The sequence below is a fragment of the Phacochoerus africanus genome, chromosome 15 (genome assembly GCF_016906955.1).
Source record: "Phacochoerus africanus isolate WHEZ1 chromosome 15, ROS_Pafr_v1, whole genome shotgun sequence".
Classification (NCBI taxonomy): domain Eukaryota; kingdom Metazoa; phylum Chordata; class Mammalia; order Artiodactyla; family Suidae; genus Phacochoerus; species Phacochoerus africanus.
In genome coordinates this window covers 20,805,335-20,827,746 of record NC_062558.1, presented here as the reverse complement: position 1 = coordinate 20,827,746, position 22,412 = coordinate 20,805,335, and the positions used below count along the sequence as shown (strand labels likewise).

Sequence of the window (22,412 nt, the reverse complement as noted above, 5' to 3'; positions counted from 1 at the left end):
CCGTGCCCCTCGGTAATGACACTAGGATTGATAACCCCGGTGTTGGCAGCCAAGCCCTGGGCCCTGTGCCTGGTGACTGGTGACCGACGGTGTCTCCCTGGATCCTCACGGCACCCCAAGGCATGGGCAGCACTTCTCTTCCCACTTCACAGAGGGGGAAACTGAGGCTCAGAGAGGTTCCACAATCAGCTCAGAGACACGCTGAGTGAGTGACAATGCTGGATTTAGACACAGAGCACAGGCTCTGAAATGTGAGCCTCATGCAGAGGACATGCAGTGGAGGCTCGGGAGGGCTCAATTACACATCACAGGTAGCTGATGTTTGTCTTGAAAACATGTACAAGAAAGAACTTCCACTCTAATTGAGAAAATTAAAGGATGTCTTCAAGAAGCCAGGTATCTGATGGTAATTTCTGTTTGAATATAAGAATGATAACTGCAGAAACAGTGCCAGAAACTACCTGCATAAATAAAACCGTGGGAGACAGACATAAAAACTGTGAAGTATTAGGTCTGTTATCAATGAAGGGATCTGGTGAGGCCCTGTATGAAGTGAGGGCCTCCACATAGAATTGGAGAGTAATGACTGCTTCTATATTTTCTTGGTCCGTCCACATCAGTAGGAACAAAGGCTTGGCAGCTCAGATGCTCTGCTTGCCCATGACATCCAGGTTCTGAACAGCTGCGCCCATAAACATCACTCTGTAACTTACAGGATGAGGTGGGGTCCAGGTGGGCAGGCTCCAGCCTCTGCCTGCTTCCTCAAGCCCCCGTCGTCAAGGGGATTTAGCAGAATCTCCACGTAAAGGAATCCTTTGAAGAAATTACCTACACTCATTCCATCCCCCTCCCCAAACTGGTGGAAGAGGGATCCTATTCATCTCAGATTAAATTTGCCTGTTTGAAGCTCTTGTCTTTGAGCCAAGCAGTGCCGAAGCTGGCACTGGAGGTGGAAGTGCCAAAGCCAGCCCTCTGCCACACATTGCCTGGTGAGTCAAATTGATTACATGTTTCTCTGCAATTTACAGCCATAGGATACTATGTTTTGGGGTCATGTATCCCCTTTGGTAAAATGTTTTGTATGTACAGGCAGACCTCGTTTTATTGTGCTGTGCTTTACTGTGCTTCACAGAGAGTGCATTTTTAACGATTGAAGGTTTGTGGCAATGCTGCATTGTCAGATGATGATTAGCTTTTTTAGTAATAAAGTATATTTTTTGGCCATGCTTGCAGCGTGGAAGTTCCCTGGCCAGGGGTTGAACCTGTGCCACAGCAGTGACAATGCCAGATCCTTAACCCCACTGAGCCACCAGGGAACTCCTACAGCACTTTTTTTTTTTTTGCTTTTTAGGACCACACATGCGGCATATGGAAGTTCCCAGGTTGGGGGTCACATTGGAGCTACAGCTGCCAGCCTATGCCATAGCTACAACAATGCCAGATCTAAGCTGAATCTGTGACGTACACCACAGCTCTGGATCCTTAACCCACTGAGTGAAGTCAGGGATTGAACCCATATCCTCATGTATCCTAGTCAGGTTTGTTACCACCGAGCCATGACAGGAACTGCAGTACTTTTAAGTTAAGGTATGCACATTGCTTTTTTAGATGCAATGCTATTGCACACTCAATAGACTGCAATATAGTGTAAACATAACTGTTCAATGCCTCGGGAAACCAAAAAGTTTGTGTGACTCGCTTTATTCGCCATATTCACTTTGTTGCCGTGGTCTGGAACTGAAGCCACAGTGTCTGAGATCTGCCTGTATAGATAGGTATTATGTGAGTGTATGTATATATGGGTATGTACATCCATGAGCATATGTAAAATATATACACATATTATGTATTAAAAGAAAGAAAGGAAGGACGAAAGGAAGAAAAAAGAGAAAGGCAGAGCATTCTGTGGATGAGGTCATTCACCCAGGATGTGTTGAGGGTCTGGCAGACGTGGGGACCACATGCAGGTCCCTTGTGCTGCCCTCAGCCTGGCCTGGGTTCACCCTTCAGACCGGGAGAAGGCCAGCTTGTAAGTGCATCAGGATTCTCATTACACCTTTTAAGGGTGTCCCAGTGAACTGGGGATTGCGCTTCACTCTGTGCCACTCACTCTCAGCGGGCAGTTTTATTTTCCCAGCTGTGCATTTAGCTCACGAGGGAGTTATGAGTAATTAACTTGTAGAAGAAACATCCAAATGAATGAGCCACTGCAAAGCACCTGTTCTTAACAGCTGACTCTGTCTCTTGGCTTAGATGATAAAGAGCTTAAGGACACAAGACCTGTTTTCTTCCTTTAAAAACTTGTGACACCTACTGACTTGGGTTCACACAGAATATAGCCCTGAATGGAGGTGAGAGGGCAGACTTGCTCTACAGCTAGTGAAAGCATGGTGTCCAGGGCTCAGAGAACACTGTGTTGGGACTTCCCTGGACCCCACACACCTCTGCATCTATGGGTCCCTTTCTCCATTAAAAATATTATGTATAAGAATTGTGATATATTAAGAATTATATGGGAGTTCCACTGTGGCACAGTGGAGACGAGTCCGACTGGGAACCATGGGGGGTTACAGGTTCGACCCCTGGCATCACTCAATGAGTTTAGGATCCAGCGTTGCTGTGAGCTGTGGAGTGGGTCTCGGATGCAGCTCAGATCTGGTGTTGCTGTGGCTGTGGTGTAGGCTGGCAGCTACAGCTCCGATTTGACCCCTGGCCTGGGAACCTCCGTATGCCGCAGGTGCGGCCCTAAAAAGACCAAAGACCAAAAAAAAAAAAAAGAATTACGTAATATATTAAGAATTATATATTAATATATAATATATTAAGAATTATACTATATAAGAATTATGTATGTACACATAAGATAGAATTATATGCAAGTGTGTGTATATATATATGTGTGTGGGTGTAAATATGTATACATATTTGACCACCCTTGGGGCATGTGGAAGTTTCAGGGTCAGGTATCAGACCATACCACAGCAGTCATCCTTGCCATAGCAGTGACAATGCCAGATCCTTAACCTGTTGAGCCACCAGGGAACTCCTAGAATTACATTTTTGAGCAGCATTGGCATAAAGATGCCTGTAATCCAGGCTGGATTCATTATTATCTAGTTATCATTGTAATAATCATTTATACTCATTTTTTCCTCCTGAGTTTAAAAATATTTAAAATTTAAAAATTTGTGTGGGCTGCCAAAAGCGCATGGGCACAAGCCACAGCAGCTGCCTGGGGAGGAGGAGGGCCTGCCCCTGCCTGCAGGCAGAGTCCCGCCTCTGCCACCACAGCCACCCAGGCTGGAGCTCAAAGCCCGCCCCCTTTCCCATCTCTTTTTCCTGGTGCTTCTCTGTGAGCACCGGGTGGCTTGAGGCTGGGCTACCCCTTTCTCCAGAGTGACCTGGGCTGGGCCAGCCCAGGGCGGGGGGCACCTCCAGAATTAATGCGCCTGGTGCTCCGCAGTGGAGCCCAACTGAGAAGCGAATGTGAGGCCACTTTGCCCATTGCTGGGACAATGACGAGGTCACACGCGAGCCAGGGAACAGTGGCACCAAGTTCAGGCCAGGTTCTGCCCCGCCGCCCACAGGCAAAGGTGGAATCTCACGCTGCCTGTCCGTTCATGAGCTCAGAGCAGCTGTGGCTGAAACACGTCCAGACCCGGAGCCGACACGTTCATCTCCTGGGAGACTTTCTTTCAACTGAGGTCATGCTGGGCAGAGGCTTGAAGGAGGCAGGGCTGAAGTTAGTCTTTATTCGTGGCTGCTGTCTTCCTTTTTTTTTTACTGTAAAGGATTTCTATTTTTTTCCATTATACCTGGTTTACAGTGTTCTGTCAATTTTCTACTGTACAGCAGGGTGACCCAGTCACACATACATATATACATTCTTTTTCTCACATTATCATGCTCCATCATAAGGGACTAGATATAGTTCCCAGTGCTATACAGCAGGATCTCCTTGCTTATCCATTCCAAAGGCAATACCTTGCATGTGTTAACCCCAGGTTTCCAGTCTATCGCACTTCCTCCCCCTTCCCCTTGGCAACCACAAGTCTGTTCTCCAAGTCCTGAAAACTTTCCGAATTTCACTTTGTCAGCCTGGCTCAGAAACGACAACTTTAACCCTGGTGTCCTCAACTCAGATTTCTCTCGGTGCAGTCTTCTCTCTGCAGACCCTTCCTGTGATATATTTCATCGCAATTCATGACATAAAAGACAGGGCCATCTGAAAACACTGCTGGGCCGTCCATTCTTGAATACAGTTTAATTTGAAGAGTTTCTTGATATCATCCCATAAAAATGACCAAATTACCTCGAAATCAGTTAACTTTCTAAGATTACTATAAACAAAAAGACAGATATGATTATGGATATAAGAACAATGATCTGCCTTCATTAGAACAACAGGAAGTCTCTGCAGCTAATGGAATCTTAGGTAAAAGTTTTGATTTTTTTTTCCCCCCTCTGGAAATCTAGTTATTACTTCATTGTAATGGGGGCGACATAGTATAACACACCTAATAGTGCATAACAGGCAGTATCGATATTATTAACTCAACCGTCTTCATCATCAATTCCATAAGCTCTGTATCAGATAAATTTATTTCTTTAGTTACTGATGTTACCAAATATTTCCTCTGTGTATCTTAGGATATACAATCAGGGGGTTTCTGACATAAAAGGCATTCATTAAATTTCTATGTTTAAAGAAACCATAACTGGAATATTTTACACTCCCCCCCCCCTCCCTCTCTCCCTCTCTCTCCCTCTTTCTCCCTGTCTCTCCCTCTCTCTCCCTGTCTCTCTCTCTCTCTCCCTCTCTCTCTCTCTCCCTCTCCCCCGCCCCCGCCACCTTTTCTCGTTCTCTCTCTCTCTTTCTCTCCTCAATCCCTATCAGTACCAGAGTCTAGGTTTGCACATTTTACTGTGTCAAAGATCTATGCCATAAAATAATCTCAATAATTCTCTTAGTAATTGGATTTCACTGCTAGAAAACCTTCCTGCAGCACCTAAGCAAATCCCTACGCATTTTCCTAAGGGGAAAAAAAATTAAGTAGTCCAGATAACATAATCCCATTAATTTGAGCCAGAGGATTAGTTTATTAATTCAAGCAGTGGATGGATATTCGGGTTTAGGAAGTGAGGATTTGGTGGAGGGAGGGTTCTGGGCTAAGGGAAGTCACCCGTGCCCTGCCTGTGCCCATGGCCCCACCTGTACCCTGTTGGAGTCCCTGGGCCCCACGGCACCACCCACGGCAGCTACACCACCCAGGGTGTTTGATGACCTGAATTTCTGGGAGCAGCAGTCAAACACTGACTTGGTCCACATGTTTTCGAGGCATCCAAAGGACTCTAAAAAGCACAGCACAAGATTCTGTCTGGGGTGTCACCAGGGGTAGTAGCAGTGAGACACATCTCACCCATAACTCCATGAACTGTGGTTAATATAAAATGTGATATTGTGTCCATTGTCGGTCTCGACATTTATAGGCACAGCTCAGGGTTTTTCCTGTGCAGGATAGAGTCAGACTAACCAGCCAAGTGACAGACACATTTCACCACTTACTCTCAGGAGTCACAGAAAAAGGCAAATCCAACTTTTCACTCTGCCCTTCAGCAATCCACATGGAATCTGTGCTGATTCCATCCGGGCCAGCACAGCTCACTTGACTTGGAAGAAGATTCTCAGCAATGAGTCAGATCCTTTTGTAGACAGAGCCAGACGTGTTCAGAGCTGCCTTCACTGTTTCAGGTCAAGCAGACGTCGTCACGCACTTAAAGCTTGGCGACGATAAGGTACTGATTCACAAATGGCGATCCCAGTGTCCTGAGATAGTTAATGGAATTTCCACACATACGTGTTTTTCCTTGCAAAGTTAGAACCCCTGGAGTTTCGGTTCTGGAGTTACCCACTGATGCTGCTGCTCCTCCCCTGACCAGCTCTGCATTCTCGGGCAGGTTATCTAAACTTTCTGTGCTCACTGGCCTCCAGTAAACAGCCATACCTCTCAAGGATAGGACAGGCAGATCAAATGGGTGACTGTGTGTGAAAGGACCAGCATCATGTCAAATTATTACTTTTTACTCTGTTCCTAAGTAAATACTCTGTTTTGTAAACAAAAAAATTCTTGAGGGAGTTCCTCTTGTGTCTCTGTGGTAATGAACCCAACTAGATATCCATAAGGATGCAGTTCAACCCCCAACCTTGTTCAGTGGGTTAAGGATCTGGCATTGTCGTGAGCTGTGGTGTAGGTTGCAGATGCAGCTCGGATTTGGCGTTACTGTGGCTGTGGTATAGGTTGGCAGCTGCAGCTCCGATTTGGACCTCTAGCCTGGGAACTTCTATATGCTGCGGGTGTGGGCAGGCCCCCCCCAATTCTTGAGATACTAAAAGGATGTAAATGTACTCATTAAATAGAAGGGAAACCAAGCCCACCTGCCATGTCCTGAGCACTGTGGGCAGAAGTGCACGGGCAGCGTGGGGTCTCTGTTCTCCAGGGCAGGCCAAGGGAAATGCCTTCCTTCCACTTTACAAATGAGAACAGAGCTCAGTGGATCCGGGTCACAGGAACAGCCTTGGAGAGACCCCCTCCCCGGCTGTCTGGCTCCAGAGCCCATGCCGTTTCAGGCCCTCTTCCTCCTCAGACCTCGCCAGCTTGAATCTCTGATGCTCTTGGAGTTGTCTCCAGGTTCAAAGCCAGCTTTGCTCCTGCAAACTCAGTCTAGTCTTCTATTCTCAGCGTTATGATCTTTCTTTGCCGTCCTTGACTGCAGCACTCTTGATGACCATGTCCCCTCTCACTCAGTATTTACTGCCCACTGGGTCTTAGTCACATTTACACAAGTACAAACAGTCCCATTTGTTTGTCCCTTAGCCTTCCTCCCTTCCCTTGGTAAAAAATTATATACAAACCAGAAAGCCAGAAAGCGATCTTGGCCAGTGGAACATTACTCTGTTTTTATGTTGAAAGTATGACTTGTCCTTCATTTGTACCCTCCCTCCACCCCCGCCGCCCGCACCGCATCCCACCTCCCCAGAGTCTGTATTCATAGTCAGATAACTCACGGGGCTTAGATTCTTAAGAAGACCCTGTTTTTGAAGACTTCTCACTTTGGTTAAAATAGTTCGGTAATTGTTGATACAGAAACAGATGTGTTTCTTATAAAATGCTGCAAATGCATAGTGGTCCAAGATTTCTTAAAGGTGCTCATGTTAACTGTGCATGGAATGAAGGCTGATCTTAAACACTCTACTCTCAGAAAGATTTTCCACAAAATAATATCAGTTGGAACCAATATCAGGTAAAATCTATAACTGCTCTATTTTCCATGTCCTGTTCGTGTTGGCTGAATGTGGTTGGGATTCCTTGCAAAAGTAATCTCTATGGCCTGAAGAAATAGGCCATTCAGCCAAGTCTGTGTACCTTTAAAAAATACAGCAAGAACTAACTCAAGAGGTTTTTTAAAAAAATCATATCAAAGCACCAGAAGTGAGCGGAAATAGACCCTTATGCTGAATTGCTATCAGAATAGCTGTTATATATACCATCCATCACTCCAAGGAAATACATAGCAGAACCTTCCCCATAGAAAATGTGCCAGCCAGCCCAGGGGCCAGGATTCTTCTGAGAAAATCTCAAGGTTTTGGTAACTTTCATCAAAATATTATTCTAAGCAAAATGCCTGAAGATATTCCAACATTCTTTTACTGGTATATGTAAATACAAGAAAGTCAAATATAGATTTTGGCTTTACATGTTAGAAAAGCATGGTTGGGCGCTGGAGGCTTGCAGTGGTAGTTTTTCTAGTGGGCATTTGGTGAGAAGACGTAGATCTAATTTGCTAGTTGCATCCACTCTATAAGACAGCATCACCGATGCTGAGCATGCTTGAGGTTGGTGCCACATAGTACCTGCTGGCAGTTACACCTATATGTCCCCATCTATAGAATATCTCTGAGTTGGTGCCACTGCAAGGATTTTGTTTGCTCACTGAACACGATTTGTTTTTAGTTGTCTTTAGCTATTGCTTTAGCTTCTAACCAACTATGTTCCACCCTTTTCATGAGACTATGAAAAGGAGAAAAGAGGAATGATTTGAAAGATTTATGTCACCCTCTCCACAACCCTCTCCAATTAGACAATCCCAGATTAAATTTGCACACTTGAAGCCATAGGTCTTTGAATCAAAGTGTGCTAAAGTGACCCTGGAGATAGAAACCCTAAAACAGACTCTGCCAGGCACTCTTGGGGGCCAGAGGGACTCCAAAGTGCCACCCCCAGGAGAGTGGATGTAGATGTGTTCTCCAACTTTCCTTTTAAGGCACCTTTCCTGTTGCCTTCAAACCACAGTGCTTTAAGTTTTAGGGAAGGAAGAGAGAGGAGAAAATCGGAGAAGGCTGCTGGTCAGAATCTTCAGTGTGCACAAGGGGACTCTTTCTCAAGCTTGGCAGGTATTCCTATCAGGACTAATAACAGTTATCACCAATCTGGGAGTCATATACCTGGGTGATAGCTAAGATATACCCACTCCTTACCAACTGCAGGCAGGAAAGCTTGAAAAGTTGAAAGCATTGGAGTTCCCTTTGTGGCGCAGTGGTTAACGAATCCAACTAGAACCATGCAGTTGCAGGTTTGATCCCTGGCCTTGCTCAGTGGGTCAAGGATCCGGTGGTGTTGCCGTGAGCTCTGGTGTAGGTTGCAGATGAGGCTCGGATCTCACATTGCTGTGGCTCTGGTATAGGCTGGTGGCAACAGCTCTGATTAGACCGCTAGCCTGGGAACCTCCATATGCCTCGGGAAGTGGCCCTAGAAAAGGCAAAAAGACAAAAAAAAAAAGCAAAGTTGAAATCATTAAAGGACCCAGTGTTTTGCACCAGTTCTGAAATTTTCATGGATGTGAATTCTGAGAAGTGGAAGCTGCCTGCATTCTTGATCCTGTCCCAGGAGGAAGGCAGTGATGGCAGGTGTCCTGTTTGTCCCGCTTTTACAGCCTCTGCAGAGTAGGGCAATCGTGTGCTCTCTGCTCCTCCCCAACCCAGTCCGTCTAGTCTGTCCTACATGCCTTCCCAAGATGGGTAACCGCTTGAGGTGGTGGGAACGCAGCCTTAGCTGTTTTGGTCTTTCTGTGCTTATGTTGAAAATGGACTCCTAAACCATAAAATCACAACATTTAAGAACTATAACTTTAAAATTCATCAAATTAATCCCATAATTATGAAAAATTAAAAAACTCCAGACTTCCAAGGTTAATGGCACAAACCACTAAGTCCTAAATCCTGTTTCAGATTGTCAGCTGCAGCCTTGGCGAAAACCCTGGGATACACCAATGATGTCATTCCTACCGCCTGGGCAGGAACAGCACACCAAACATTCAGAGAAAGGCAAAGTGAAACAATAACGTAGTGAGCTTTTACCCATCTCACTCTCAGAAATTAAGAGAATAATGCCTCCCATTAGGCCTGGAAGGATGGTTACAGTATATTCTAGGTTGAAAAAGAAGTAGTTACAGAATCATCATGTAAACCAAGGTCTAATCCATGTGTTGAATGTGTTGAGATGCACATACAGAAGACGACAGTGAAGGCTGTTAACAGTGTTTGTTTGACCCACAGGGAAACATCTACTTTGTTGGAGTCTTTTACAGATATCTTTTTTTTTTAGGGCCTCACCTGCGGCATATTGAAGTTCCCAAGCTAAGGGAATCTGAGCTGTAGCTGCCGGCCTGCACCACAGCCACAGCCACTCAGGATCTGAGCTGCGTCTGCAGCCTATACCACAGGTCATGGCAATGCTGGATCCTTAACCCACTGAGTGAGAAGCCAGGGATTGAACCTGCATGAGCACACTAGTCAGATTCGTTTCTGCTGAGCCATGACCGGAACTCCATTACAGACATCATTTTTAATCTCAAAATTATTAGAGCTATTTCAGGGAGAGAGAGAGAAGTCTGGTCTCTGTCTCAGGGCTGTGAACCCCAAATCCCTATTGGTTGATGTTAATAATGAAAATGGGACAGAATTGCTAGGCTGTATAACATGCCCACTGACACTCAAACCCAGATGGTATTAATGCGCACTTGGTGATCTTTTTATAGAAAGGGCCAGGCACGACGCTGGGTGTGCAATAAGTGTGAACTGTTCGTCGTGTGTAAAAGCCAATTGGCCTCAATGGTCAAGGAGCGCAGGCTATGTAGGAGGAACAGGCCGGAACTAACTACCAATCCAACTGCTAGAGGATGTGGAGGATGTGTCCAGGGCCAGGGGCGTCTAGAGCTGAGATAGGCGAGAAGCTGTCCACCTAGATTCAGGGTTCAACCCACAGTGTCACATTTTTACATAAGAATTCAATTCTTTAAAAAATGAGTTCATTTCCTCCTTGAAAACAGTTCTACAGAAACTCCCATGCTGTGGGTTAAAACAAGTGACTCAGGGCCTCTAGAAGTTCAGGAGAGAAGAGAGCAGAGGATAGGGACCACGTTCCTTAGATGCTGCTAAACCGGACGGCCTTCCACGCCTTACCCCAAGGGCGCCCAAATTTAGTTACTCACTGATACGCTGAACAGAGTAAACGCATTAGAGGAAATCGAGAAATTATCCTCTCCCTTTCTTAAAAACAGAAAGAAGCATCCCGCATGATCACTTGAGCCTTTGGGTTTAAGTGCTGTGTGTAATCTTTCTGACGGTGCCTACAACCCGCAGGCCGAGTTATGCAAGCGGCGCGCAGGAGCTGGACCCCGGTCCTCACCATCCCAGCCCTGAGCCCACAGCTGCTCCCTAGGGCCTCCCAGCCCTTCGCCGGGCGCATCCCAGGCCCTGGAACGCTGCCCTGGAGCAGAAATATCGCACGCTCCTCCCTCCTCCAGAAAGGAGAAAATCAAGCCCCGGGGCAAATCACCCAACTTGCGGCCAACATCCCTACTGGCCTTTTAAAAAAGGATAAAAGTTAAATTCTTTCTCATTATCCATCCTTCCTGGAAGTTCCGGAAAAGCCCAGGGCAGCCCCGGGAAGGGGCTGCAACCCCGGAGACAGGGCGGGGGCGCGAGCCCAACCTGCCCTCGGCCTCGCCCCTCCCCCACCCTCCCCCGAGCCCGGCCCGCCTCCGCCCCGCCCCCGCGGCGCGCGGACTCTTATTGCCCCGGCGCGCGGGCGGGGCGTCCGGCCTCTCGAGTAGCCGGGGCACCGAGTCCCGCCCGCGGAGGGTCCAGGAGCTGCTGGACCGGGTCGGGACTGCAGGTAGGGTGGCGTAGGGGTGAGTGTGAGAGACGGCGGGCTGCAGCCCAGAGACTCTGGCCCGGGTGGAGCCTTCTCTGCCCTGTAGTCGGAGCGCGGTGCGGCGATGTCGGTTCCAGAGGAGCCTTGGGTGCCTCTGATCGGGTCGGGGTCGGAAAGGCTGAGCTGCCGCAGGCCAGACCGCCCTCGCCCCCCGGCAGCCGCGCTCGCTGGGGGAGAGCTGCGGGGCAGGGTGGAGGCGGGGACGGAGTGACCTCATCCTGCAGCCGCCCTCCTCCCCGGCTCCGGGGCGCCAATTTGATGAAAGCCCTCGCGCACTGGGGGCGCTGGTCTGGGGTAGCCGGGTCGGGAGGCCCTGTGCGCTGAGATGGGGGCGCGGAGCCCGGAGGCCCTCGGGCAACGCCCACCGCGGCTGCGGATTCGCGACCTGGGTCTCGTTTCTCCTAGGGGCGGCGGGTGTGCCGGCCCCGGAGCCGGGAACGAGGCCCCCTGCACCCGGAGATGAGGGGTATACGTACTGCGGTCCGGGCCCCGGGCTCCTTCTTCCCGGAGCTCGCGCCTCCGCGGACCCAGCCCAGACTGGTGCTCTACGCGTGGAGCTGGTCTCACCCGGACCCCCAGGAGCCGAGGCATACGAGGCTGTGACCTGCGGTCCCAGGGACCCACAAGGAGGGGCAGAGGGTTTAGACCCTTGCTGGGGAGGCGGGAAGCCTCGGCTGCTGGGTGCCCGGCGCTGGAAAGCCGCCCCCAGCTCCCCGCCCCCGCCCCCAGGCTACACAGGGCTCCCACCAAGCTCTCCCCAGCACGTTTTTTTGGTTGGTGTTATGAAGGCACTGTCGGAATGAGGGTCGTCCTGGGAGTTGGGGTTGGGGTCGGGGTCGGATGGGGGCAGGGCGGAAGAGTTGCTCGCAAGCTCCCCCTGAAAAGGCATCAGCTTTTTCCTATGTTTTTGCATCCCTGATGGTAAAGGACTTTTTCCTCTCAAGATCTGGCGGACTTTGCTTTAGTGCTAAGAGCTTTGAGTGGATTTTACTTTTTTTCCTGGTCTGCTCTTGGGGGTTGCTGCGGCTGAGTTTGAGGTGGGGTCCGCGTTCCGTGGAGTGATTGGACGAGTCCTGCATGGAGAGAGGAAGTTCCGTGGTCCTTCCATTCTTAGCAGTGGGTGTATCTCACGTAGTGAAGAGCGGTGTGGTCATTATAATCAGCACATCCTCCAGCTAATTCCCGTGCTATATTTTTTATTCTGTTTGTTTTATGTAAAGTAAAATACATGTGATACGCTACTCTTTGCCTTTAGAATAAGGAGTGGGGCGGGCTGTTGTGCCCACACCACCTTTAGTAAGAAACCAGGCCTGTGGGTAATGGCGTGTGCCAGTCATACTGGCATACTGTCTCCCTGGCTGTGTGAACACTGGGTGCTCTGGGTGAAGAGCACCGGTAGGTGGTTGAAAGTAACATAGCTTTGTTTTTGGTGGCTGTGAAACCCGTGAATCATAACATGCTGACAGCTGATATAGTCCAGTAGCCTACTTACTGGGAGTGGGATAATAACTGCACCCATTATGTCCCAGGTGAGGGCACCGACCTAGGAAACAATAGGTGAGTGTCCTAGTTTTATCAGCCCTGACATGCTTGGGGGCTCTGGGTTTAATTTGACTTTTAAAACTTTATAGGACGACAGTAAAAGTTGAATGCCACTTACCACACTGCATTGCAGTTGATCTAACATTGTTTTCTGAAGAGCTGTATAATATTTGTACTACTTTTAAGACTAGTTCCTTTTTTTTCCCCCAAAATAGGTCCCCCAGACTATAGCAGAACTGATGTGCTAGTGTATTTGCAGCCACTCAGTATTACTGAAACAAAGCGTTTCCTGGAAGTTAACAAGGCGTCTACACTCTTCAAGGCGCTGGGGTCATTATTTCAAGAGGATGTGATCAATTTGTTCACACACTTATTGATCATCCAAACAATTGTTGGTTTTCTTCCCCCGCTTTCCACATTTCTTTCACAATCATTGCGAACCGTAGAGATACGTTTTAGACATTGCCTTCTCTTTTGTGTACATTTCCACATAAACACTTTCCTATCAAAATGTGTTTCCTTTTTCACTGTTTATTTTAGAAGATTCAAGTAAACATTAGGTGATGGAGGTTCACGGTACTGCTCACATTGCTTCCTGTTCCTTCTCTGGCATAGTAGTTTTCCCTTCTGGTAAAGGGGGAGGCAGACGGTGAATACACATTTGAGAAATCTGTTGAAGAAGCACTGCGTTTTCCTTTGCCTGTATTCCTGCTTCGGACACATGAGCTCAGTCCACAGCGGTTCTTCTGAGACACGGAAGTGGAACGCTACCCTATTTTAAAGGATCCTCTGGTGGGTGAGCGAAGCCTCCTCTTTCTGTCTCCCACACTGCTGACTCTGCGAAGAAAATCCCTGCGAGGCTGTGCTCCCTTAAAGGATTTGTTTGGCAAGGAAGGAAGCTCTGTGTCAGGTTATGTCAAAGGGTGAAGAATTGGAGACGGTAGGTGGGAAAGGCCACCTTGAAGGGGATTTTATGAGTGGAGAGCAGTAGCTGGTTCCTGAGGAGAGGTGTGGGGGAAAGTGAAGGGAGGAAGGCAGGCCTGGGTGTGAGGAAGGAGGCACATACTCTGAAACCAGCCCCGGACCGCCTTCTGCCCGCTGACCACTGAAGGCACATTCTTCCAGAGCTGCTTGCCTCTCTGTGCTTTAGGGAGGACTGCATTTGCTAAAACGAGCCATTCCAGTTAAACGAGCCTCTTTTACTTGTACAAGGAGCCTCTTTTACTTGTATTCGGGTACAAGGAGCAGGGGACAGGCTGAGACGTGGGCTTCCTTCATGGCAGCTCTGAGTACCTACCGGTGCCCTCGGCAGGAAGCCAAGGTGGTGGCTTTCAGTTTGGCCTGCGCTTTGAGGAGGTGGAAAAGCTTATTTTTTCTTTTTTTTTTTTTCTCTTTTTTTTTCTTTTTAGGGCTGCACCTGCAGCACGTGAAAGTTCCTGGGCTAGGGGGTGGAATTGGAGCTACACCTGGAAGCCTACTCCAGAGCCACAGCAACGCCAGATCCGAGCTGCATCTGTGACCTTCAGCGCAGCTCATGGCAACAGCAGATCCTTAACCCGCTGAGCGAGGCCAAGGGTCAAACCTGCATCCTCATGGATACTAGCTGGGTTCTTAACCCACTGAGCCACAGTAGGAACTCCCAGGAAAGACTTATTTGATGGAAAAGATTTCCTCCTGAGGGAGAAGCTGTCATTTGCAGACAAAATGTGTCAGCCAGAAGAAAGGAGCAAATAACCATTTCTCTCTTTTTGGCTTGTGGCAAAACTTTCCTATTTTTTTTTTTTTCCCCATATGGAAATGTTAAAAAGAGATTCATAAGAAGATACATGAAACCAAGTAAAAGAATAGACTGAAGATGCAGTGATGGGCAGGAGGGAAGAAGGAACCCAATTATGTAGCTGTCCCTCCCTGGGCCCTGTAGGGCGCGATGTGTTCCCCAAGTTTCCTGGTGTCACAGGAAGGGGACCAGCGCCATCCCTGTGGATGGAGGGACTGCTGGCCCATTGTGCAGGAAACTCCTCTTCGTGACCTCTGCGCCACCTTAGTGAAGCTGCTGGACGTGCCAAGGACCAACACGCCCCACTTTTGGGTCAGCTGGGTTTTGAGTGTACATTTGCAAGTCCGTCCCTGGGAACTCTGAACACTCTTTTATTGAAGCTATGCCTCACTTTGTGGTTGGGTTCCCAGGACAGCCCAGAAGTTGTAGCTGGGTCCTTTATTAATAGTGCCACAGAACAGCCACTATTGTATAATGTGGTCTCATGCGAAAAGGCTCTCAGAGCTCCAGCTTGATTTTTTTTTTTTTTTTTGGAGAGCACTTAATTGTGGCAACACGGACCCCACCTTCTCTTTATTTAAACCCTAAAGGGAAAAGAAAGTACACAGATACGCGTTTTATTTCATAGTCCCCCTGTGGGGTGGGGAATCTGTACCTGGCTGGGGGTTGTGCACACAGGGTCTCCTGGGGTCCAGTTCTGACAATGTTCTCTGTGCCCTGGACCCCAGAACTCCATTCTCTGGCTCCCCTCCTGAGGCCAGGGGCCTCTGCTGTCCCTTTGTGTGTCTCTTACCTGGAGCAGAGCCCTGTGCTTAGTAGCTGGTGGTCAGTGTCTGCTGAGGTGCTGAGGGGCTGTGACAACAGATGCCCTGCACACTGACTCAGAAATCTCATTCCACACTTGCCGCCCTGATCACTGTTAATCTCTTCCCTGCTCTGAACTTTTCTCTACCCAGTGTGGCATCCTTGCTTAGGGTCACCTGGAATGATTCTGTATTTAGACATTGAGAAAAGCCCCAGTGTGGGCCCATTACAGGCATGTCAAGGTCGAGAGTGTGAGACTCGTGCGGTGTATGAGGCCAAGCCCTTGTTCGTGTTACAATCCGGGACCTTGGCTGGTCCCAGCGGGAGGCTGAGCCAGGCAGGCATCCTGGCTCCACTGAATAGGTTGAAAGTATAGAGCATGCACTTGGTCTTGATTCCCCACAGGTGCAGTTGCAGGAGGACTGGGGTCTTCCCTGCAGCACCTGGGGCGTCTCCTCCAAGGGCAGGTGATATTACCCGTGGCAACATGTGCCCAGGGCAACTGCAGGGTTTTCCAGCAGCTTTTGCACAGATGGCAAATCTGGCAGAGTCAAGTGGGGGGACACCCGTGACAAGTTCAGGAGGAAAAGTTGATAAGGGTAATGCTAAGGGTTTCAATCCTGAAGCCAGTTTCCTTGGGGAAGTGATCCCACTGGAGGTGTCTGATTGCATTGCCTTGGCCTCTCCAGACTCATCACCTGCAGGGACAGTCCAGCCCCAGGGGCGGCCGCCAAGTGCCCGCACCTCTGGCTGCTCCGCGTCTCTGATGCTGTGCTCCCAGGCGGGCTCGCCAAGGCCTCTTCACCTCAGCTTCAGGCGACCTGTGTGTTTATTGGCTTTCTAACCCCATCATTTTGATTTTGTCTCCTTACTCAGCTAAATACCAATCTGAAAGTAAAATAGGTCAGTCCAATTGGACTCCTAAGTTGTTGCTAAATGTTCTTGTGGCCAGTAGTTTCACTTTTCTGTAGTCCTCTACTTCAGTCTGTAATTAGGATACCTTGCAGAATTACACTGATAGTGAATAGTGTCACAGCCTATGTAATGTAGTGGTTACTGGTTCCCTGTAACCAGTTTTAAATAAGCAAAATAATTACATGCATTTTAATTGAAGTATAGTTGATTTACAGTGTTGTGTTCCTGGTGTACAGCAAAGTGATTCATTTATGTGTATGTGTATAGGTATCATTTTTCATATTCTTGTCCATGATGGTTTATCACAGGATGCTGAAGATGTTTCCTGTGCTGTACGGTAGGACATTGTTGCTCATCTACCTCATATGCAATAGTTTGTGTGCAATTACAGGGTCATCCAGCACATTGTTAATATTCAGTCACTTGCCTAGCAAAGGATGTAGTGAAGACTGAATGTCTGAAAACCAAGTTTGGTTGTGGAGTTGGCTCTGCTCTGACCCTTGGGTTTGAGTCTCTTACAAAATGGCTTTGGGTTCTCTTCTGAGTTCATCCTTTCGTCACTGTAATTAGGTCTGGTTTCAGAGACAGCATCCCTTCTGCAATTTTCATTAAAGAAAATCCCAATCACTTTTACGGACAACAGGTATCAGTGGAAGTTCTGACTGAGGAGCCTCCTGAGGGCATTGCAACATTTGAGGGGTGGCAGTAGTACAGAAGCATGGGGCTGGGCTGAACCTCTGGGTCACCTTCTGGTGAGGCTGACACACAGCTGATGTTGGCTGTGTCCACCCGGGAACCTGCATCTGGTGTAGATTTCTTGGGATGATGATGTGGGAAGGTTGAGACCTGCGTCTTTGACTTGCCAGCCTGTGGCTCTTGACTGCCTTCTTTTATTTTCTGAACTAGCCAAGGAAGTGGCCGTCACCCCGAGCCTACTTTCTCAGGCTACTGCATTGCCCCTGGGTGTCTGTTGCCCCCGTAAAGGAAGGGACCAGGCGAGGTGAGCTGAGTTAGGAGGGGTTTGGCCTCCTTCCTCACCTCCTGTTCTCAGGGAGTCGGGCTGACATACTTAGGACAGAGGTTCTGTGGGACGTGGTCCCCTGGTCTGGGAGAAGTAAAACGAAGGCAGGAAGGGCCACATTCTAGTTCAGACTGTAAGCCTGTGCATCCTCAGCAAAACCATGTTAGAAATACAAGCCTCACAAAAACCCCCCGTGCCCATTCCCCCCAAAATGATGCTAGCGGAGAAGAAACAAACGTGTAGTTGTGTTAGCTGAGTGTGTCTATCACACGACATGGGGACCAGGGAAACCTATTGTGTCATCTGACCTCACTCCAGCTTCTAAGCTTGGCCACCGTGGCTTTGCCAAAAGAGAATTCTGGCTGCGGGGCCAGAGCAAAGATAAAGACCGACTGCCAAACCTTTCCCAGTGGTTTATGCTAATTTCTGTCTTTTGATGTAGTATAATTTAGGAAACACAGGATAGTTCATGAATTGGTGTCACCTCTAAGGTGGGTTGCCGGAGAAAGTTGGCAGAATCACTGGTTTTACCTGGTCAGAGGTTGATCGTCCCTGTTTAGCTCAAGTAAGAAAAAAGTTTACATGGTTTAAAAAGAGCATTTGAAGTTTACACTTGCTTTTCAGTCTTCTCACATCTTAGAACGCAGGGTAACCAGATTTAACACCACCGGTATGGACCTTAGAGTCCTGTGGTCAGAGTTGGAGCGGTTGTTGCAGGTAACAGGGATGCTAAGTGGGAAAGTCCGCCCTGGTCCGTGTGACAGCCTCCAGGTGTACATTAGTAAACGCTTCTGCTATTTTAACAACCGAGGAGGCCCAGCCTGTGACTCAGAGGCCTTCCTTCCATATTAGGCTTTGGGAGACGCAGCAGGGCTGGAAACTGGGATGAGTGCAGAGGCCTGCGTGGGGCGGGAGCGGAGGCTGAGATGATGTCACGGGCAGCAGGCCCAGGCCGAGCACCCCAGCCACTTCCTGGCCTGAAAGATGTTGCCGAAATCTGCTTTCCTGCTGATCCTCACACCTGCCAAGTTGGTCCCCCTCCTGCTGCCTCAGGAGTCCTTGCAGCTTAAGTGGATCCCCCCGGGCGGTTGTGCAAGTGCAGGAGGCGGTGGCGGAGGGGGCACCGTGGCTGGGCTGGGCGTTCAGACAGTTCTGTTAGTGCCTCAGCGGTCGTCGCGCAGAGGGGCCATATCTGGCCCTGCCATGCTGTTGGTCAGAAAGCACCACCTTTTGTTTTTCTTAGACAACAATTCCTCCAGAAAACTGCAGCTCCGTCTCCTTTAGGAATTAACCCTCACCATCCGGTGTGCTGGAAATGTTGCTGCTGTTCCTTTTTCTTGACCCGAGTTCAGATGAATTGTTTTTTTATTCAGCACATATTTAGGGACACTACTCATTTTCAAAGTGTTTTACATACTTTTTTTTTTTTTATTTATTTTTTTGGCCACACCCATGGCATGTGGAAGTTCCCAGGCCAAGGATCAAACCCACGCCACAGCAGTGACAGCATAGGATTCTTCTTTTTTTTTTTTGTCTTTTCTACGGCCACTCTTGTGGCATATGGAGGTTCCCAGGCTAGGGGTCTAATTGGAGCTGTAGCTGCCGGCCTACACCATAGCCACAGCAACACCAGATCCAAGCCGCGTCTGCAACCTACACCACAGCTTACGGCAACGCCAGGGATGGAACCCCCAACCTCATGGTTCCTAGTCGGATTCGTTAACCACTGTGCCACGACAGGAACTCCAAGCATAGGATTCTTAACCCACTGGATCACCAGGGAACTCCCATCCATTCCATATTGAATCTCACAACAGTCCTGTGAAACCACTGCTTATCCTTTTAAAAATTATATAATAATCTCCTTTCTCCAGAAGGAAGAAAGCTTACCTGGCGAAGGAGAGGACTTCCAGGAAGGCGGGCAGTTTGGAGCTCACCCAAGCCCGCCACACTCTGGGTTCATCCCACCGCCTGTCCTCACCATGTGGGACCCGCATGGCTGTGGTACTCTTTAGCCTGGGGAATTGTGGGGTTATCTCAGATTGATTAGGCTACGTGAGGGAGACAGTTGGGCCCCAGGAAACAGAGCTGTAACAGCCCACAGCCTGTCTGCCCTGCCAACTTCCTAATAAAGAAAAGATGGTTTCCAGATATTACAGTTACAGCTGGAGAAGGACATCCTTGGAAATCTTTCCTTGTGCTTTGAAAAGCAAGTGCACAAATCAGTGTCACCCATTGGCTCAGCACACAGTCATGCTCACACTCATTAGCCCATTGGCTCAGCACACACTCAACTGGCTCAGGGGACACTTGCAGGTCCCTGGATGCACAGAGGAGCAAGGAGGGAGCTGGTCAGGCCTGTGGTTGAAGTAGACGATGCAAAGATCCTGGAGGAGGGGGGTGACAGCTCTCCTGAGGGAGGGGAAGCTTCAGGGGACAGCCAGCAAGGCCTGATAGCAGAGAAGTTTGATAAAGTGATGCAGGGTGGACAGGGGACACAGTGTGAAGGACTCTGGGTGTCCAGGGTCTTGGCTGGAGGGGGCCCGCAGGGCAGGATTGAGGACACCCTGGCAAGACTCTCCCACCTAGAAACTCCTGGAAAACACGAAGATGGCTCTTTGTCTGAAGGGCTGTGTTCGTAGATCAACCAGAACACTTTCTGTGTCTTGTCATCTGAGGGGTCTTGTGGATGCTTTAAAATTTTAGGACCTGCTTGTCACTTCTTCCTCACCCCTTTGTACTTTTTTCAGTAGCATTGTCTGATTTTGATTGCACATAAGATAGGTTGTCCAGAGCTTAAAAGCTCTAAAATGATTTTTTTTAAATGTTTTTTAAGAAGAAAGATTTATTCAAATGAAGAACTTGACTCATCAAGGCCAAGGAAGCCTTGGTGGGAGCAGAGCCTTGGTCTTAGACATAAGTGTGACATTGCCTCCCAGGGCTCAGGCTGGCCCTGCTCGTCTTGGTGGCACTGATGGATGAAACAAGCCACCTTCAGAGCTGTAAAGGGGGCCTGAGGCTTTATAGCTGGTGAGTGAAGTTGGAGCTTCCTCTTCCTGCAGGCGGAGTTGCTACATGGCTGTTTGGAGAACATTGTCTTTGCGCCCCCCGCCCCCCCCGTCCTTCTCTCCCTCACCTACTGCTTTTCAGCCATGAAATTTCATCAGTAAACCATCTGCTCTAACGTGACTTCGGCTCTTAAGACGCACCATGAACCCAGTGTGCGCAGCTGACCGTGAAGCACCCCTGCCTCATGGTACGCATGGGGCTCTGCCCTCTCGGTTTGGTTTGGTTTGATTTGGGGGATTTTTTTTGGCCACTCCCGGCATTTGGAGCTCCCAGGCCAGAGATCAGATCCGAGCCACAGCCTCAACTAAGCCACAGCTGTAGCAATGCCGGATCCTTAACCCACTGTGCCAGACCAGGGATGGAACCCGCACCCCAGGGCTCCCAAGACGCTGCCAATCCCCTTGCACCACAGCGGGAGCTCCTGACCTCTCTTCTCTAAACGATTGTTCTGTGAGCTGCCATCTCTCCTCCAGCAGAAGTCGCTGTACTGACCTGAACGTGTAAACATGAACTTGTCTCTCACCTCTGCACTCATTACACTGGATAACTTCTCTCATTCTTGGACGTCAGACCTAGCGCAGGAAATATGTCAGCAGGGACTCTAGATCCACTCTGCACAGTCAGAGCAAAGATTCAAGTTTGTCATCTGTTTTTTCCTGTTTGCTTTCAGAGCTTATGTAACTGAGATCGGAATGTGTGGGTCTGATGTGTGTCAATTAAGAGGGCAAAAGTGCCTGGTGATTATCCTCCGCTCAGGGCCTTCAATGACGTAGAAGCCATCAGTGTCAATACCTTCACCATCTAATCAGCAAAGACTTTGCTTCATCAGAGGGAGAAAGAGGTGAAATTATCTTGCATGGATTTCAATACCCGTTCCTCTTGGGGGCCTGGCTGTGGGGCGTCAGAGCCGACTGGGGACCTGACCTGTGGCTTGCTCTGCCCACCGTCATGTAACATGTAACCGAAAGAAGATTTATTATAGTCACAAAGGCGACCGTCGTTCAGAATCGTGTAAACCGCAGTCTACCCAGAGCAAGGCAGTGGTCTTTCAGCTGCACTTTGATGCTGCATCATCATGGAGTTTCCGAAAGGCCGGGGGCCCCACACTGGCAGCATCCGCTTCACCCAGGAAACCAGTAGAGGCTCAAATTCTCCGCCCTGTCTCAGACCTTCTGAATCTGGAACTCTGAGGGTGGAGCCCGGCAGTGTGCTTTTTCAGGCTCCGGTTGACAACTGCCCTGACGTGTGGGAACCATGGCTGGGAGGGACTACACTGGCTCTTAAGTAAGTGAGGTTTGAAAGTGACTGTAGCAGATGCCAGGAGGGCGTTTCTTGCCCACTTCTAGAAAAAGCAGTGCTTTCATTTCAGGCTAGCAGTATGGCCAAGGAGAAAAGTGTTATTTGGCAACGAAGACCAAAGCAAAACAAGGTTTCAGTACTTGCCACTGAGGGCAGGACTTGCAATCAGTGGACCCGCTGAAAGGTGCCTGGAGCTCAGAGCCACCCCCTGCCCCTTCCATTCAGTGTCAGAAGTTCCTAAGCGAGTTGAATTGAATGTTCAGTTAGAGAATGATTGGCAAAGGGTCCTCTGTTCTCTCCTCCTTTTTCAGATAAAGATGAGGTCATAAGATCTTCTCCACGGTGGTGTGGTTGCACTCAGTTAATGTAAGATTCACACACCCTTTGACCCAATAATTTCTAGAAATTTTTTCCCACAGAAAACTCCAGGTCAGGGCAAGTCGTACAAAGCTCAGGTTGCTGCCATGTTTGCGCTGAGAGGCCCTGAGGAGATGCCTCTAGTTAATAGCATGGGGTATGGCCCGGCCGTGGGGCTGGCACAGGGGGACTGTGACCGTTGTTGAGGATGCAACTTGACCGAGGCAGAGACGCCTGTGTGACCTGGTGGCTGTGAACAGTGAGACCCCAGCCCATGAACATATGTGTGTTATATGTGCCGGCACACTCAGGAAAGGAGTTCTGGAACACCAACAGTGTATTTGCTGGGGGCGTG

The 22,412-nt window shown here is 48.9% G+C and overlaps 1 protein-coding gene across 2 annotated transcripts in view; it reads left to right on the top strand.

Annotated features, from left to right (window-relative positions):
* Positions 1 to 22,412, top strand: part of PALLD (palladin, cytoskeletal associated protein) — a 190,649-nt gene that overhangs the window by 100,545 nt on the left and 67,692 nt on the right. Inside the window, exon 1 of one of the 2 annotated variants that reach the window (XM_047761259.1) lies at positions 11,155 to 11,234. The exons of the other annotated variant lie outside the window; for it this stretch is intronic. The gene's annotated coding sequence lies outside the window, so the exon portion shown is untranslated. Of the gene's footprint in view, positions 1 to 11,154; positions 11,235 to 22,412 lie in introns of those variants that run through there. 2 annotated transcript variants of the gene reach the window in all.